Source organism: Lineus longissimus, chromosome 15, assembly GCF_910592395.1.
Source record: "Lineus longissimus chromosome 15, tnLinLong1.2, whole genome shotgun sequence".
In the NCBI taxonomy this organism is placed as follows: Eukaryota; Metazoa; Nemertea; class Pilidiophora; order Heteronemertea; family Lineidae; genus Lineus; species Lineus longissimus.
The window spans coordinates 14330101-14344082 of record NC_088322.1 but is presented as its reverse complement, the minus strand read 5'-3'; the positions used below and the strand labels follow the sequence as shown (position 1 = coordinate 14344082).

The 13982-nt window shown below is 40.1% G+C and overlaps 1 protein-coding gene across 1 annotated transcript in view; it reads right to left on the bottom strand.

The window, feature by feature from the left end:
• The window catches only part of LOC135499862 (inactive dipeptidyl peptidase 10-like), a 173780-nt gene extending 160068 nt beyond the window's left edge, over positions 1-13712 (bottom strand). The window contains exon 1 of the mRNA XM_064790858.1: positions 13708-13712. The gene's annotated coding sequence lies outside the window, so the exon portion shown is untranslated. The remainder of the gene's footprint in view (positions 1-13707) is intronic.
• Positions 13713-13982: the final 270 nt, after the last annotated feature.

Sequence of the window (13982 nt, the reverse complement as noted above, 5' to 3'; positions counted from 1 at the left end):
GTGCTATCGTGGCAGCTTCAGGGAACTATCTCGATACAGGGCTGTCTGAACACAGATGCCTTGCTACTGGTGGTAGTATACACTGCTGGAAGATCAATGGAGACCAAGTAGAGAACAGTCCGGGACATTACGTTCTGGTATCACACAGTATGGTGATTATTATACAATATTCTCGAGCTAATCCGTGGGACGCTGGCAACGTATTTGCATGTCACACGAAACCAGTCGAGATTCCTGCATGGTGGCTTCTGAATTTGATAATTGTGTTACGGAATTGACGATGCTGGTATTCCATAACAAATTTTGCCAAATCAAGCTTTGGAGCATGTGGAAACGATATTACATGAAAAAGGAAAACGTTCAGCTCGATAATTTCTGCTGATGATACATAAATATCTAAACGTGTCATTTCGTTTTAATTGTAAAGGTCACCAGTAATGTCGCCTTACACTCGTACCGGTAAATTTCACCATAGAACACGTGTGTACGAAAATGACTACTGATTTTGAACTGCAGTGGAATGATGATAGCCTACACCTGACCATTAACATCATCATGAATACGATATTACTGTTTGCATTGTTATAATCAAATACCACAAAGTTGGTTACTCTATGCTGCAGCTGGTGTGAATGCATTTAAACAAACAGTGAGAACACTATTTGAATGTTAATGGCTGCAATGAGCCAACATCAAAATATAATGAATGGTCACTTTTGCACGCCGTGTAGCGAAACTTTTGTCATGCTTGCATACCTGAGGCTGGACTTATGAAAACTCAGTTGACTGATCTGACACTAACGGAGAATTAGTGATGGCAAATTGTTCTTATTATTACTGCAATTGTTTCGTTCAATATATCTTTTTCAGCCTGGACTGACAGACCGGGTTTATGAACACCCGCTTAAGTAATAATAAGATATAACCAATGGCTATGTTGATGATCGAGTCCGAGATCAGGGAAAATACTGCAAACATAGCGATGGATGTTTATCCTTGAGCGAGTACTTGTTAGTCAATACGATACTGGTCGGAAATCTGTGGGTAACTGATCCTGTGACAGAAGTAATGAGCTGAGTGGCCAGCAGTCGTTCGATACACATCAGATTGACTGTGGCGCTTGCATACTTGTGCTGAAAGGTTGATGAATCCTGGATGATGTTCAGCCCCTTTTTACCAGAATGATTTACGGCCTGTGTCAAGGATCGAATTCGTAACTACAAAAACAACGCATGACATACGTATTGCAAATACTTTATTCGTTCCGCGGAATCCCCGTACACTTATCGTAGAATCAGAACGACATTCATGCTCTCCAACTAATATTTCAGCCTCCCCACGAGATCTCTGTCCGGGATCTATCAAATTGATTATGCTGCATCAAGGGACTTCTTAATTATTGCCTGTGAAGGACATCATTGGAATAACGGGTCAAGATCAGAGTCGTTCGTTTGGCGAAATGTTAATGTAATCTCTACATAAGTGCCAAACTTTTACATCGTGCAGGGCCTGAAAGACCACATTTGCAGTGGCCCGTCATAAATTTGGGCTTATGTATCAAAAATGTGTTTGTCAACTTTGAATTTCTACCGAATGATTTCTTGATATCCGGACCCCTCAGCCGGAATACAACGAACGAAGAGGATGCATTGCAAATGTACAGCCTGATTGATAACGTTCAAAAACGCGGTTGCTCAGCTGCGCATTAACTTTTAAACAATTCAGTTGTGTAATAGCAGCCAACGCATCAATCATTGCCAAATTTAGTGGTTTCAATTAAAGTTTTCATTAGTTGAGTATAGACAATAAAATCAATTGGCAAAGGCAAAGAAGGAATCAACTACCCACGGAAACTTTTCCATTTTCCGCAGCTCCTTCCATCATAGATCAACATCTATCAAAATAAAGATGGGCAGTCATCGGCGCAAAGAGAGATATTTCAACTTCAAAATCAATTTTTCTAAGAAGTCCAATTTTGACCCTCAAAACAGTGACCGTTCGATCCAGGGGCCCTAGAAAAAAAAAAATTGTTTTAGGGACCTGAAATTTCAGGATTTTCTATCTACCAATAGGCCTTTCACGAAACAAAAATTTCAGGCAAATCTGAGTCATATATCACCCACTCTCTGATTCTTATAAAAACTGGCTCTTAATTGCTGGTAGGCCTATGCAGTGGGTAGATCCAGTCTATGCTGCGGGTATACAAAATACATGATTGGTCGCTAGTCTACAGACAGGAGTCGTCACCTTTTAATCATAGGACTAGCCATTTGACGCACCAAACTGAAAATTTTTCCGAGTCATTTAAGACCACTCTCTGGGGAGTGATGTGCATAATTTTTAAGTTGGTATCGCCTACACAGATAATCACTAACAAGACCAATGGGACATGACCACACAAAGACGATATGCTGAGAAAATTACATGTAGTTGTTAATGTTCCTTTCTCTGTCAAGAGACATCCCCAGTGCTACCATCAGCGTTTATGAGAAGATTCGTATACCAACTATTGCACAGATCGATCGAGGACTGCGCGAGATCACTAGTGATTCCATCTAACTCCTGAGCGAAGAACTGAAAATTCCGAATACTGACACCAGCGGTATTGGTCGTTTCACGACGGAAAAACATCGTCTGTTACGCAGCGGCATGTTACAGGTGGAATAGCCCCCCCCCCCCCCCCCACCGGCTTAAGCACCGTCGCCACAGTATTTATTTTTCAGTTCAAGCCATGTTGCCGGTGAAAGATGGCACACAAACGAACGCCAAACAATTAAAACACTAGGGTACTAATTTGTGTTGATGACGGGCAACGGTTTAACCTGATGCTACGCCGACTTTACCCACACGTAAACATGAATAAGAAAATTTCGTTAACAAACAATTAAGGCAAAAAACATCAATCCGTCTTCAAACAACAACGACACCATTGACACTGACACTGAGAGAAAGTCGTCCATGATGAAGACGAAAACTTACAAAAAACTAAAGGCCCTTCACGGATAATCGAGCAGTTCCGGAAAAAACTAAAAACGCTTAGGACAACAAACAAACATGGTTAAGTCACGTCATTTCGTTCATGTCTCATGTGACCCATTTTGATATTCATACGATTGCTATTTCTTTATTCTTCTCAGATATTTCTTCAAGGCTATCACTTTGTTTTGAGAACCAATTCAATCGGTAGTATTTGTCTAAAAGTACAAGCATTTCGCCGCCATTTTTTGTCAGAACACGAGTTTCAATGACGTCACTATTTTTGTGCACAAGAAGTGTTTAGAAATGTCTACATACCTCTTCCTTTTGGAATTGATGAAACAAGAAAAGATGAAAAAGTTGACATTATGTTGAAATCAGGAACAAACCAAGTTATTATATTTAAAAGTTAGACATCATAAAATGTGTCGAAAATGGTCAACCTTCCCTCACATCAATATAACAATTCATTAATTAATTAAGACTTCACTTTTCTAACTAAATGTACATACATGTATTCCCTCCCACACTTAAATAGAGAAATCCGCCCAAATGATTTGTATCGGTCTCATTATGGGTTGTTGCACATCTGTAACAATAATCGGTGCATTATATGTCATGCTGATGATGACCAAATAACTGGCAGCAAAAACGTGATTGATTCTCGGACATGATGTTCCTTCCAAAACCATTCTGTGACTCTGAAAGTACGAACTATTACAACGATAGCCTATGAAATCATTATCTGATCGACAACAGAAGAGTTTTAAAGATTTTATCGATTTCTTGCGCTACAATGTAAAAACAGACTTTCGGGCGTCGTATTAATCAATACGAAATTGACTTGATGACACCATAATGACTTAAACGTACTTAATCATCCGACAATCGAAATGGTTACGAAACCTGCCTAATGTCCAAACTCACTCTGCTCAACATAGCCAAACGAAACTATCCGCAAAAAATAAAACTTGGAATCTTGAACTCAAGAAAGATGATCCTCAGACAGACAGGAAGTGGAACGATCAGCAATACCAACAGGATACGAGTTTGGATGATGCACGAAATGAGCATAAAGAAAAACGAGTATCTAAGAAAACGTGAAAAGCATTATGAATGTCTTAATGTGCGGAAAAGCGTGATTTGGTAAGTGGGATGAGCACAGGGGCAAAGAAAATTTTCAAAGTCTCAATCTGATTAGTCTAGCGTGATCATTGAAACGTTCTTGTTAAGAGGCATCGTACATTACATCTTAGAGAAGCCATTCGACTGTATCATATGCCAACGGATGACAACTAAATCAAATTAACTGACAACTGTGGGAAAGAGAAGAATAGTCAAATTTATACGACCGGAATTGAAAATTCATCCGTTTCCGAAATCAAAGCGGAACTAGGGCCTCTTCACTGTCCTCACAATAACCACGCCGGGGACACAGGACTTGAACTTTTGATTGGGCAATTATCTAGCATCGAAAGTACCCCAAACTCTGCGTTCGGAAATCACTGAGTGGTATAATGAGCTCAAAAGAGAAGATAAAACTAGCAGAGATACTAAAAACTGGGTATAAGTGTAGATTTGTATCTAAGCAAATCAAAAGCACGAACTACTTACAAATTTGAGGGCATTGTCCTCGGGTGCTTGCCATTTTGAATCACCATGCGCCGCGTGCATCGCCCTGTATCGCTCTGAATAAACCTCGTTTTGACCACGCTGGTCTGCTGAGCAAAAACCAAGGAAATTGTGACAGAACGCGGTATTTGATGAAAATGGAACCAGGAATGCAGAGTAAGATATGAACTTCTTCTGAAAATATACTGTGTATGCTGTTTCTCGGATAGGACGCAGCCTGAAGATGTCTGTATGTCTATTCCGGTATTATGTCACTAGTTGCGTCAACAGATCGTGGATTGTTGGCTTAGACTCTGAATCTTTCTGGCCCAACCTATCGAGCAGTGTATTACCGGTCAAACACTGCTGACCCGTGTGGTTACATAGTGCTGAGATGAAGATAACTGAGAGGTTTCAGCATGACAAAAATTGCGTGTTTTGAGAACGAGAACCTTTAAGTCATGCGCAATGAAGGTAATTTTGCAAAGGTTACCGTTCTACCTCATGTAATAGTGCATTTCTGTAGTTCAATACGGGAACGTGCAAGACTTGCACTGGAGGCTTTGTATGAACTGATTTCGAAGCCAATAACAGTTATTTTCTTTTCATTGAGGAGAAGGAGTGTCTAAGATGACAATGTAAACATTATTGCAGCCACGAGGAAGCTTGTGTCGGAATGACGGCGCGTCCGGCCTTTGGCGATGGTCAATCTAACTGGGTAAGAGTAGTGGCCAACTCTAGATTTTTGTTCATATAAGTGCCACTAATAATAAAGGATACATATAGTTTTAGATAAATTCCACTAATATAAAGGGATACACGTTGTGTATGTAACACAGACGGGAATGAGAATTTAATTCATTCCATTAGTTTTGCGAGCTTTATCTGGCATTTTCTGCAGTCAAAACTAAACCTAAAATGCGCCAATAATTGGACGTATCTTCATCGCGTTCCGTGTATTGGAATACGACTCTCCACGCGTATTGTCTAACCGGCGAGTTTAGTTTCAATTTGTGAATGATATCGATGTCATCAACAAGAAGGTTTCGCAAACCTATACGAAGAAGTACGAAGACTGTAAATATTATCAATTGACGATATTTTTTAAACCTTCCCTACGAGTATAATGTAATACAAATGACTTCGAGCATGAATTGATGACACCATAGATTCTCGTGCTTCGTATTTGAACGTTCGTATTGGTTGCAAAACCTGCCTATCGTATTGGTTTTCACGGGACAGTGTATATTTTCAACATGTCTTCTATATCAGCAATTCAAAACTTTTGCAACTGATTGATGGAATTCTACAGTAAATGAGGAACACTTCAGCATAGTCACGCTCGCACAAACAAAAGTGACATGATGAACGATATTATGAAATTTCAAACCCAACTTAATTTCAAACTTATCTTGGCACTTCGGGGAATAAGTTTCAAGGATCAAAACTCCGAAGTGTACGTTACACAATTTTTTAATGGTGGGTTTCATCATATCATGTAATCATTTACCGCACATGTAGATGATAAATTACGTTGCCGCAGAAATAAAAAGGTTTGTTGCATATGTTATTTATCACTTCAATTAATCGATTAAAAAGAAAATGTTCGTTCACATAAAAAGCTCCAACAGTATGACTATGAGATGTTTTGTCTTGTACATGCGCCAATGCATTACACAGTACAGTACATTGCAATCCATGGCGAGGGTAAACCAAACTCGCGTTCTTTTTCTGGGTGCTATAATCAACTACTTCCTGGCCTAGAAGTGAGAGCAGGTCCTCTGTGCTGTGGTATTTGCGACAAGCCAGATTGCGGTGGACATAACCTTGCATTAACTATAATGCATTGCATTGACCATCTGGTTTTAAACAACTTAGCTCTGGTTTGCCATTCAAACTGATATGCTGATCAGTACCCAGCTACGTATATGTACGACTCACCTATATATCTAGCAATGAAGTAGCAAAAATCAATCGATTAAATTTTGAGAGTGAATGAAATACGTCCGACAAATGTAAATCTACAAGGTAATGTACGCATGTTATTACTGGCATATTGAACTCAGCCTAAAGTTACAATCCGAGGGTGGAACTTACCTTTTTATTGATATACTTTTTTCGACAACGATCCCAAATATTTCAATCCTCAATAAGGTTGGCTCATCCCCGTCACTTTCAAATTCAGAACGCACTGGCTACAAAAAGCGTGTGAACATACCGCCTTATGCTAACAGAAGCCTATTACAGCGTGCAATAATGTTAGCTAGCTTCATCGTAAATCGGCACTTGAGAAATTAAAAATTCTGTTATTGGCTGCCGCTCAGCAGGCGACCACGTGAGAAGTATCAAATGGTGATTAAAATTGATATACAATTCGATTGTTCATTTTCTGGTGAAGATGGAGGAGACTAGCCCTAGGGGTGTATTCAAGTGACGCCCCGTAGTTTTAGATTTCGTATTTGGCATCAGACAATCAATCTACCAGGATAGGTCCTACGAAACCTATAATGCAATTTGGCATCCGACAACGGTAGGCCATATTGCCATACGACATCAGACTACCACAGGAAACACTGCCAACGCCATCATTCTACCCAACTACTACGGCTCAGTCATTGGGCGACCATAGGATGATCATATTAGGTTTTTGAAGTGGTGATTTTTGCTTGAAGCCCACCAAGCCTACCTGTAAGAAAATCGCCTTCGGTGATTGTAGATACCATGAGAGTTCGATGGAATTTTGTAATCTAGGCTTCAAGATGGATATCAGAATTTCATTGCGCCGTACGCTTTTCTGCCAGCCTCGATCCAATTTTGTCAATTCGCTATTTAGGCCAAATAGTGTGACCAGCTTGATCAGTCCCACGCTTCTCCAAAATGATATTCTCAGAGCTCCGTGTTACATACTAAACACCGACCAAACCCACGTTATTATCTTTCCCCTTGCCATAGCCTATATCAGAGGCATTATCCATTCCGTTGGGGGTGATACCGACCACTTAGCAGACTCTAGACGTCTGGTCGGCGTCTCTTTCCCTCTCCTCAAATTACGGCTTTCTTAATGAATATCGGGACTTATCAATTCTAGATGATGTTTGCACGCAATAAACCCCGAGTTGATACGTTTGGCCGCAGCCTTTATAAGAGCGTGAACAGGAACCACACATGGTGTTGTTGTTAAGGTCTTGGCATTACGAATGAGGGGTCGTGGGTCCGATTCCAGTCACTGCCAAACTTAATATCAACCACGAGCAAGTTGCCCAACTTTTATTGATTCGCCATTTGAATGAAGAGGAGAAAAATAGTCGTAGCGAAACTCAGATAGTAACTGGCTTTGTAAAAGGCAACGCAGTCTTGGCCATGGATTGGTTCAGTTCTAACCGCGAGGCTTTGTTTCAGAGTTCAAGTTACGAAACCACAACGACTGAGCGCTAATTGGAGTTTTTGGACTCGTGTCTCTGTCTTCGGCAGAGGGAAGGAGTCCATCACAAGTTTCCTTTCTTTCTCCATTAGATTCGTCGTTCGTGTGCCCTTGCCGAGGTACTGCGTCCTAGTTGGGCACCAACCTTCCGATTTTCAGATTATTAATCCGATATCAAAGCTATAGTTATAGAGAATATGCAGCCCCAGCAATTTGTTGGGGGAAATCTACATGGAAAAACTAATTTTCTAACGTAAACATACAATTTTCTATATGAAAATATTCCAGTGTGACTAATGAATAATGTACTAATATACTGTTTGCTTTTACAATATCAAACCCGTGACATCGTGTGCATAATAGATCAGTGTTGTTTTTGTACATGTATGCATATGACATGAAATATTAACATATTTTTACCCATCAAACACATTGGTCGTCAACATTCATAACCGACCCAAGTACTACTTTTATCAAAGACAGAACAGAAGTTGCTGTGGGAAAGAAGCGCATTGCGAAAGTAGGCGCAATTAATCGTATTCTCCACAACCAATAAAGGATGTTAGTCGTTTTATTTTTCGTTCTCAGTTCCTGAAACAACTTGTCAGTAACCTACATAGCTATAGCTACGCAAGATCTAGAACTGAAGCACGGTGCATGGCTATGTTTGGTCGATAGGGCTTAACTAAAACCTCTGCCTCTCTATTAGCGGGTTGTTCTTTGATCTCGCTGCAAATTGCTAAGAACACTTTCTGGACCAAGCTTGAGAAAAATGGAGGGGAAATAGTTTATTACGTAGCCATAATGAATCTTTGGAGGTTGGGCCAAATAAAAACACGGTTCTTTTTGGTCATCTCTTCGATCTCACATATCCCGGTCGAGGTCTAGAGAAAAAACAAATTATAATTCAAATAAATAAAGGAAGACGTATTTGTATTGAGAGAATGTTATATCAATATATGCTAGCAATTTCCCATTTACAGGACGGAACTAGAGGGGACGAATCACCCATTTTTTAAATTATTTTGTGGCATGCAGCGGAATGAATCGGTTGTCATATTGGAGTCTATTATTCCTGCCACGACGATTTCTACAAATGACCGGCTGATTTCTCCTCCCCACGAACATAAACAAGTAGTAATCATTGTAAAAGTATGGCTTATGAATAATAAATGAGCGTTCATTGGTAAGACTAATAAACTGCTAACCTGTATTAATTAGGTAGGAAAACATTAGTCATTCAGGTTATCGATGAAAGCTTTCTGACACCATAGTGATGTGATTTGCCACCTGTGCAGACAACCGAGTCACATCGGGGTCATCTGTTCAGTGCACTTTGAAATTGGGTAAAAAAGCTACTAACACAGTGACAAATCGGGCAAACCTCATGCAGGACGAGGGGGTTAAAAATGAGAACCCCACGAGAAAAAGTACGTATTGAAATGACCCGACCAGTGGACAACGAAGTTCGTTGAGATTTAGGCGGTGCGCATTACCGGCTTTTGATCAGAGCGATGCAGAAAGCATTTAAAATTAGTAACGCCAAAACAGAAAGAAAATTATTAAAAGTGTCGATACTCTACTATTCAGGAAAATGAAGCAAAATCTAAAAAGCAGTGTGCATAACGCGTTAAAAATAGCTAAATTATGGTGAAGTTTAAAAGAATGGTTAAATAATATCGGCTCCCGCACGACATTAGTCAGAAACCATGGATACAATGTGTCCGACATTAAATAACCGCGTCCGACATTAAAACATTATTACAACTTACATTTCCAGACGACTTTCCTGATTTGACCTGAACGTTTGTATACATCTTGATGGTTCCTTCGTCAGTGAGTATACCGATACAAGTTGTTCCTCCGATTTTGGAATTCTCAACAAAGTATCAATCAAAAGTAATCGACAATGTTACTATTCCAGAGAAAGGGTGAGATCATTAATTTGCACTCGAATTGGGAAGATATCCCGAAAAGTAATCATGCCATTAAACTACGTTTGAGGGACTTGTTTTCATCACCGAGATTTGGCAGATGGGCACAGTCAAAAGTAACAACCACTTGTAATACGTTATCCAACCCCTGCAAAGTAGTCTCAAGACCACAAGTTAGGATTTTTGTAAAATTGTTCTTTCATCAAAAATCTGAATGCTGGGTTCGAAAAATCCTTCGTTACGTTCAAGACTGCGAAATTACTCCGCGTGTCAAAGCAACTTCCCTGTACAAGCGATGATCGTGGAGAAATTCATACCAAGCAATAGAAAGGAACTTCTATAAAATTATCCCACGTGTGTGTATATCCAACTTCACGGCGTTCATAAGCGTACATAGCACGGATTTCTCTTTTTTTCGATACAAATACACGATATCGTACACGAGTACCCACTTGAAAGTGTTTTAATCATGGCGTTTTAATTCATGCCTACTATCCAGACCAAATGCCGTAGTTGTTGATATTTATCATCAGCTATATCACATACAGGAATTATCCAATAACCGTGTCAACCGTTTCTTTTTTTCCACAAGTGCTTAATTCACATCCAAGAGTTATCCGACGAATATGCCCACAGGTTGACCGAAAATTGTTTGATTCTCGAGGCCCCACATTGAAAATGTCCAAACGATACGTTAACTAATTTCAAATGATTGTCGTCAATTTTCCATCGGAAGGTTGCTTTCAAAGGACTGCTCTCAAGTCAGGTACGTAACTCTGAAAACTACTCATAGCCACTTGATATACACAGCATCAAATGCATTTACAATTATTCAATAACAAGGTTATGGGAACTCGCTATGGCGCCCAATATTTATATTATGCAACCTAATGAGCTATCGAAATAACCATGGAAAGGTCTCCGTCTGCGAACAGTTAAGGTTAAGAATGTGTTAGGCTTCACATGTTGTGGCGACTGGAACTTGCGATTGATTTCCAGTAAATCAACGATATCTTTCTCAAAGTGAAAGTCCAGGTAAAATATGTATAATCATTGACTACGCAATGACACAACATCTGATAGCAGACTAAATCGATGTTGACTTTGAACAACACTAACTGGCAATGCCTGGATTTGAAGAGGCGGACATCCGAAGGATCGCTTACATCAAATGTTAAAATAGATCGACACAGGTCCCGAATATTTAAAAATAACACGACAGATCTCTACAATTACATGATAGCTTTACAACAATTGCTATTGCATGACAAAATGATGAAATATCACAACAGTCCTAGTATGCTTCCTCCTTTCCCGTTCAGAGAAGCATCTAAACGGAAAAAGTGAGGTTATTTAGTATGGCTATTAACCTGACTTGCACTGCTTGGGGTTCTTATAGTGCATCAACCTTATGCAGCAGCATGGCAAATACATTAGTAAGCTACCTGGACGAGTACAATGTTGCCACCAGGCAGTAATTCTCTGTCTTTACTGTATTTCACTGACACTGTACTGTGAAATAAATGACAACAAAAAGACCACGCCTACTTCTTGAAAACAGTTTGAAACAATCGTTGAATGTACTCCTAAAGCTCCCAGGGTTAAACGGCTTAGTCACAACCGCTCTTCATAAATATACTCATCAAAGAGAGAGAAAAAAATCTTCCTTCAAACTTTCCTTGAATGAAATTCTTTGAAAATCCAAAGAAATGCTGATTATGTCACACCACTTGAAGAAGCATTCACCGTTAAGAGGTATATTCCAAAAGGAAATCGAAATAAACTTATCGCCTACAGTGCTTTATGCGATCTTATCGTAGACACGAATTAATACAAAACTCTCTCACTAAAATTTCTCATTATGCATCACGAAACAACTAACTGACTCTCTGAGAAAGTTTGCAGAACGCTCAACACTGTGTGAGTTGCTAATGAATTGTTTCTATTCTTGATGATGTACACATCCATTGTGCACCGCCAAAATACAGGGAATGATGGTTATTTCCATTGATTGCGGAGCAGCCGGGAATAGTTGGTGAGATGAAGACTTCCTTATGGTGCTAAAGTTACGATATGGGACGCGTCTTGAATGCAAATATTTTAGTGGGGCCGCTTTGCAAGTCAATCCTACTCCATAAATGCATTGTTCTGATGATGCACGATCCCGCTCTTGTAGTTGTACTACATTGCAATATTCAGCAATGTTATACCACATTTCATCACATGTCGTGGAGTTGGTTGGAACAATTTATTGTTGAGACAATTGGGCTGTTTTGCTGCAGCGTGCAGCGACCACCATTATACATATTAGGAAAGGTGCCCCCACGGTTGCTTTTAATGCATATCAATTCAACCTTAGCACACCATTGGGTACCATTTGGCAAGGACGGTGCCGCATGGTCAGATTCTGGCCAAGTCGACATCCAGCTGGAGGCAATCCAAAGCAATTCAATTAATCAAGATTCACGCAAGATTTTCAAAGCATTATTAGTCCGAAGTGACAAGAAGAATAATGTGGCTTCGTTAGAGCAAAGAATATCGTTTTAACCATAGCACCAAACCCTTTACTGATTGTTTTGACCAAACAGAGGTGAGTTGTTCGCACTTCGGCCAGAAGCTCTGTGTTAGCATCGCAGATAAACGCCCCACCCCCCTGGCCAACCGGATCCTAGTTTTGTCTAAATAGTTTTCAACAACTGCTAGCCTATTAATAACTTGGTTCTAAAAGCAATAGCTCACGGAGTTGTGAAGAACTATTGACACTGTTGTCTGTGTATTTCTTTGGATGAAGTAACTTAACGAACACATCTTGCTGGCGCAAACATATTCAGCTTATTGATTTCATGTTGTTTTGAAGAACCAGGCAACAGCCATGATGAATTCTAGATAAATATTCATTAGGAAAGTGTGTTGCTCTACACTTGCACCAAGGCTACATGCATCAATCAAGCCATGAGACTGCCAGCTGACTTGTGACACCATGGATGAGAAGCTCCGTGTCTGCCATCTTGATCCCTGGCAAGGCATAAGCGCCAGAGTGTTGGCAGACATTACACCATAACAGTTGGGATTCTATCTGGCTTATCAAATATCAAACGCCACCCCACCCACCCACCCAACAACTGTTTGCATATTCATTACATAAACTTTAAAGTAGGGGGTGAGACAGAGCAGTATTGAATCACCGCTGAGAACGGAGACTTATCAAACTCCAGGATTGATGAGAGTATGTCTCACAAAGTAGTAATTTCTGCACCAACGAATTCACCATCACTGTGATTAAAGCCAATGTAACATTAAACAACGAAACAAACATCACAGTAGACCCGTTATTCGCCCGTCTGTACTTTTTATCTTCTGATAGCGCCTTTTGATCGATTTTCAGTATCTCCATCTCCCAGACTTTGACAGAACCAGGCGATATCTGCATCTGCTATGCTGACAGTCGACTAAAAGAGCGAACACCGTTGCTGCGATTGACAATACAAAACTGCCCTGACGACAGAGGCGACCTATTTCATGTCTGTGCTTGTGATGTCATTTCGTTCTACTGTCTGGATAGAAAGATATTGTCGTGGTCTGTACATTTTGCCGAATTCCTAAAATACATTGATTTTTAGAGCTCTTCAGCGTTGTTTTAATGTTGCAAATACGATCGCCGAAGATGATGATGATGATAATGATGATGATGATGATGATGACGATAATGATGTGGTTACCGTTAGATTATGAAGTGGTATTTAGAGCTGAGGTAATGAGACCTACCTCTTCCTCGCTGGCTTTGCCCCGACGGTGAACGGCAGAGCCTGCACTGGCGGCTGATTCAGCAATCATGATCAGGTCGGTTATCCTTGAACAGTGTAATCCGTATTCAGAGATGTACAAGAGGGTTAGATACAAAGGGCTGTCTTTTCCAATTTATTTCAATGCAGCTATGAAAAGGGTACTCCCTAGAGATAATTGTGCAGACCATAGTACTGTTCCCTTATAATTATTACAGAAACTAAACCAAAGAATATGTCCTCAGAAAAGTCACTGCA